This window comes from Triticum aestivum, chromosome 1D, assembly GCF_018294505.1.
Source record: "Triticum aestivum cultivar Chinese Spring chromosome 1D, IWGSC CS RefSeq v2.1, whole genome shotgun sequence".
NCBI classification, from domain to species: domain Eukaryota; kingdom Viridiplantae; phylum Streptophyta; class Magnoliopsida; order Poales; family Poaceae; genus Triticum; species Triticum aestivum.
The window spans coordinates 331954213-331960510 of record NC_057796.1 but is presented as its reverse complement, the minus strand read 5'-3'; the positions used below and the strand labels follow the sequence as shown (position 1 = coordinate 331960510).

At 51.7% G+C, this 6298-nt stretch overlaps 1 pseudogene; it reads left to right on the top strand.

Moving 5' to 3' along the window:
• The first annotated feature begins 846 nt into the window (after positions 1-846).
• LOC123169504 (receptor-like serine/threonine-protein kinase SD1-8) lies at positions 847-5077 on the top strand (annotated as a pseudogene).
• Positions 5078-6298: the final 1221 nt, after the last annotated feature.

The following is a 6298-nucleotide window of genomic DNA, read 5'->3' as shown; positions in this document are numbered from 1 at the left end:
ATTGACGGATCTGACGCTATTAAGTGAGATTATGATAGATGTGGCCTGCCAGTCAGACTGACGTGGCACCGCTTAACATCTCACAGCCTTCAGCCATGTTGGAGCTCCACAACCGCCCGCCGCCGCACCTTCTCAACGCCGGGAACCACCTCGCTGCTGTCTAGTCTGTCCAGATCGAGTCGGGATCGGGGCATCCCCGCCGGTTCCACACCCGAACCCCGTACTCGACCCCTGCCCACAGCTGGCGAAGCTACGGCTTGCACGCGAGCGTCCGCAGGAAGGAGCGTCTCCCACGGCGGGTGGGACTGCACCTCGAGCGCCGACGGGCGGCCGGGGTGCATGACCGCACCTCGAGGGTCCGCAAGAAGACGACATCGCCCCCGCCCCAGCCCGCGCCGACAAAGTCCGACAACACACCCCTGCCACCCGCGCCCAAGGACGTCCTCACGGCCCGCTCTAGCGTCACCGGAGACCGCACCTCGAACTTCGGCAACGCATCCATGCATCTGCTCGATAAAACGACGAAGAGAGTAGGTGGTTTGAGAGAGGGGGAGGGTCTCGCTGACAAGCGGGTCCCACATCCATCAAAACGATTTGATGTAACGGTGTGAGAGATTGGTGCCACTCAGCCTGACTGGCGGGGCACACCTGTCATAAACTCACTTGACAGAACCAGATCCGTCGATCAATAGTTTTTGCAAAATGATTACAACAAAACGTATGTTTTCTGCTAGAAAAATATAGCTTAGTGTTTTTTTGCTAACCTAGACTTTAAAACGATGGTTCCATGCAATTTACTCGTTTACCACCGGTCCGCCACAACATTCCGTGACATGCGTGCGGTACATCTACCAGCCATCGGTATATAGAACTTGGGAAGAAATCCACCGACTTCACGGTAACATTCCCCGTACTTCCATATTGAGCCGGCGCAAGATCATCATGAACCAGAGCCACCGCCGACTCGTCCTCCCATTGCTGTCCGTGCTGCTTCTCACAGCCTCGGCCGTCGTCGCCAACAGCTCGTTGACACGGCAAGGGGCCATCGGCGGCGAACGGAGGCTGGCCTCGCCCGGCGGCGTCTTCCAGCTCGGCCTCTTCCCCGTCGCCGACGGCACCAAGTGGTTCCTCGGCATATGGTTCACCGTCTCCCCGCCCGCCGTCGTCTGGGTCGCCAACCGCGACCGCCCGCTCGACGCCCTGTCCTCCGGCATACTCACGCTCAGCGGCGGAGGAGACCTCGTGCTCCTCGACACCGCGAGGGACAACGAGACCGTCTGGTCGTCCAACTCCTCGGCCGCGGCGCCGGCTGCGGTCGCGCAGCTCCACGACAACGGCAACCTCGTGCTCGCGAGCGAGGCCGGCGCCGTGGTGTGGCAGAGCTTCGAGCACCCCACCAACACGTTCATCTCCGAGATGCGGACCGGGAGGGACCTCCGGACCGGCGCCGTGTGGTCCCTCTCGTCGTGGCGCGACGCTGACGACCCGTCCGCCGGCGACTTCCGCTACGAGATGGACGCGAGCGGCTCGCCGGAGCTGCACATCTGGAGGGAGGGGCGCAAGACGTACCGGACGGGGCCCTGGAACGGCGTGCGGTTCAGCGGCATACCGGAGATGACCACCTTCGAGGACATGTTCGAGTTCCGGTTCACCGACACCGCCGACGAGGTCTCCTACGGGTACCGCGACCGCGTCGGCTCGCCGCCGTCCCGCGTGGTCCTGAACGAGTCCGGCGTGATGCAGCGCATGGTCTGGGACCGCGCCACGGGCGCGTGGAACACCTTCTGGTCTGGGCCGAGGGACCAGTGCGACAGCTACGGCCTGTGCGGCGCGTTCGGCGTGTGCAACGTGGCGGACGCCATCGTGTGCGGCTGCGTCCACGGGTTCCGGCAGAGGTCGCCGGCGGAGTGGCGCATGCGGGACGCGTCCGGCGGGTGCGCCCGAAGAACGCCGTTACGGTGCGGCGGCGACGACAGCGACGGGTTCTACGCTGTGCGCGGCGTGAAACTGCCGGAGACGCACGGCAGCAGCGTGGACGCCGGCGCCTCGCTCGAGGAGTGCGGCCGGAGGTGCCTGTCCAACTGCAATTGCACGGCGTACGCCGCGTCGGACATCCGTGGAGGCGGGGCCGGCACCGGGTGCATACAGTGGTTCGGCGAGCTGATGGACACGCGGTTCGTCGACGGCGGGCAGGATCTCTTCGTCAGGCTGGCATTGTCTGACCTAGGTAAGTACATATGCAATTCTCTCTTCTTATTCAAATCAGCCAGTTGCATGTACGTATGAAACAAAAAAAATAACTGTTCGTGATCTTGCTAGATGAGGTGGCCGAGTGGAAGGCTGCCGGGCTGGGTGTAGGAGGTCTCCAACGATTCGTGAGAAGTTAGCCTAGGATTCTAGTTAAGTGTGGGTGTTGGTTTGTACCTGTGCTACACGTTTGTTCGCATTCGTGGCGCACGTCTTGTAAATATTTTTTCCCTTCTATAAAAATATGGTACGTCTTTGTCGTATTCTTGAAAAAAAAAACAAAAAAAAACCATGTTCCTTAGCTTGACTTCAACCACCCATGAGGCATAAATTAATTCATGTGGGAACCTCCCGGCTGAATTCAATCCATGCAGAGAATGATATTTCCAATCACTAGTACTCCGAAGGTGATCCAAATGATCTTATGTTAGTTTACATAGGGAGTAGGTAGCACCAAACTATAGTATTGTATGCAAGGACCTTGTCAAATCGCCTAGCAGGACAAACATGTCAAGCTCAAACATTTATGATCGATGCACCTTTGCTAACACACTCATTTGAGGAGTGCAATTTTCGTGCATTAACTCAGCTCGACACTGACATTCTTCAGAGACATCCAAGACCAAGAAGTTCGCGGTGGTCATCGCCGCGGTGACAACAGGGGTTGCATTGCTTGCGCTATCGATCGGCCTCCTGATCTGGAGAAGGATCCGGCGCGGCCAGGAAGGTCAGAGCCCGCTGTGTTTTCAGAGGATAATCTGAATCTGAAACTGCTACTTTGCTTGCTGTCCTATCCTATTGCTCATGTGCCTTGTCCGTTTTGCAGCCACCATGTTTGAAGACATCTTGAGAGGCGAATGCCCGACGTACCATCTCGAAGTCATTAGAGCCGCCACCGGTGGGTTCTGCCCCAAAAACGAGATCGGCCGTGGTGGCTTCGGCATCGTTTACAAGGTGATAGTTTACACATTGCAATACTACATAGAGTCCATGTAAATCAGGACTGAATTTTCCTATGGTCGTATAAACAACAGCTGGATAGTAGCAGTACTAGTGTTCCTCGTACCAATCATGACAGAAATTTCGTAATGATCAGTTAGTCAGGACCAAAATCTTACCAGTTGAATTTACCAGGGTGAAATGCCAGACGGTCAAGAAGTTGCGGTGAAGAAGCTGTCGGCGGAGAACAGGGTGCAAGGACTGAAAGAGTTCAAGAACGAGGTGGACCTGATCGCCAAGCTGCAACACCGCAACCTCGTACGCCTGCTCGGCTGCTGCATCCACTGCTCTGAGAGGATACTGGTCTACGAGTACATGAGCAATAAGAGCTTGGACACCTTCATTTTTGGTTAGTACATGTCACTCACCCTAACTGCGGCAAAACAGTTGTGACCATTTCTAAACTCAATTCTGTGGATTCGCCAACAGATCCAAGGAGGCGCACCAGCTTGAGTTGGAAGAAAAGGATGGACATCATCCTAGGCGTTGCTAGAGGGCTGCTCTACCTTCACCAGGACTCGAGGCACACGATGATCCACCGAGACCTCAAGGCGGCAAACGTTCTCCTTGACGGGGACATGGTGGCGAAGATATCCGATTTCGGAATCGCCAAGCTGTTCAGCAGCATCGGCGACAGTCAGCACTCGACCGTCACAGAAAGGATTGTTGGAACATAGTAAGGACTACAACTTTGCGTATAACACGGCAATGTTCAAGTAATGTAGTTTTTTTGTTTCTTTAAGAGTGTACCCTCGCCAAATTTTCTGATTGTTGTTTTTTCATACGGCGTGCTGGCAGTGGCTACATGTCACCGGAGTACGCCATGGACGGCTTGGTATCGTTCATGCAGGACGTTTACAGCCTTGGTGTGTTGTTATTGGAGATTGTCAGCGGCAGGAGGAACCAACGAAGTTTCAACCTCATAGCTCATGTAAGCAATCAATTACCTCTTGCATCCTAGTACAAAATAATCAAAATGAATTTTGTTGTGTAATTTTTTCAGTTTCACTAAAGCATATCAAGATGTGCCTTAATTATTGCACATTTAACTCATATGTCATTAATTTTATACGAGGATTCTTATGGTATTTTTTCCTTTGTATGTTTGATTGAATAATTTAGATGTGCAATAAGAAGGGCACATCTAGATGTGCCTTAAACAGACGGTATTTTTTTAAGTTCATTTCAATTCAAACTTTTGTGCCTACACAGCCCAAGTCCCAACCCCGTTTGTTTGAACCAAGAAACTCACCCTGATGGAACCACATTGAAATCCACGGCGACCTTGACAAACAAAATATGTTTTTTGCAGGCATGGAAGCTATTTGAAGAGAACAAGAGCCTCGAGCTCCTTGACCCAGCCGTGCGCGATGGCTGCTCACTGGTGGAGCTAGAGCAGGCCGTGACGTGCAGGTAGGGCTACTATGCGTTCAGGAGAGCCCAAGCCAACGACCGCAAATGGCTGTTGTAATCCCCATGCTGTCGCACCAGCAGGCACCGGGGCGGCCACTTCGGCCGGTGGTCTGCACGCCAGTGAGCACTCCGGTGGACCTTCTCGACGTGTTGGACGACACATCCGACAATGTTGAGCTGACCATCACGAACATTGAAGACAGGTAGCAAGGATGCATGGATGGAGGGACGGAGGGCAAGCTGGACCTGGAACCGAAGATTGAAGATGTTACTCATGACTAATTGATAGACATGTGTATACCTCTTACTAAACACACCTATGTAAATCATGGAGACTGGTAACATATTCAAGATCCCACAAAATTTTTAACTGAACTGCATTTGCATGTGCGCAGATGGTAGGCAATGATTTAATACATGATGGGTCAATGATTGGGTCCTATGATCTCTAATCCTTCCCCATCCTTTAAATACCCAAATTTTAAGAGATTAATTTTTCGTGCACCTAGCCCTTTCCCAAAACTTAATCCTCCCTAAAATTCTTTTGCTATTCTTCCAAACGTTTCCACAAACATTCCAAGCAAATACACCACATTTTAACACAAACCTAAACAATTCAAATGCACCACAGCTAATTTAACTACAAACATTAACATACTTCATCCAATCCAACAAACAACTAAAACACAATGACATTTGAGGCAAAGGGCACCGACTACAACAAGTTCATCCCAAAAAACAGCAAGCACATGGTGGATCAGAAGTGAATATCAATCACAATCAAATCACACAATCGCGCCATCACCGATGGCACCACCACCAAACGACTTAGCAAAGTTCTTCCCACAAGTGAATTCCCAATATTATATCGCACTCTCAGCCATCTTGGTTGGATCCATGAACATGATTGCACGCTCCTCGATCGCCCTCTCATCCAATTGCATCAAGAACTCAAACATCTCATCTGGCTCAATTTTATCACATCAATAGCAATAAACATCGTAGAAATTATCACCATATCATTCACCGTTCAACGAGGCATTGCAAAGAAAAAGAAAAATCTTGCAAGCATTTCATCGAGCATGTCGTCCTTGCTCCTTGTCTCGTCGAAAGAGGGCTCCTCAATGGCCATCAGAGGTGAAGGGGGAGCGATGCAGTTGTAGTACGTTGAGAAAGGGCATGTAGGCCAAGGGGGATATGTCAGAGAGGGTGGTGCCTTCTTCTTCTTCACCGACACCACCGCCTTGTCCAACGCCTTGGCCGATGGTCAGTGCCATCGCGACAGAGCAAGTCGCAAGTGGCATTGGCTTTGACGACAAGGCAATGACAAGCTTTCCTTGCAAATGCTGGTTCAGTTTGGTCCTCTCCTAGAGAAAATTTGGGCTAGTGGAGAAATGTTTTTTTGGTGGTGGGAGGGGGAGGCTGCTTCTGCTTCCCGCTATAAAAGTTGTTAGGCCTTGAAGAGCAAGGGTTTGCATCATGCAACAAGCATTTTCCTTAGTTGAGAACCAATATATCAATTTTTGTGGAGCCCCAAGCATTGCTTCAAGCAAAGTGACACAATGTTAATAATATGTTCTCTTTACCTCGGTTCATCACCAAGACAACTAGACAACTATATTTTTATAATTAGTGGCTC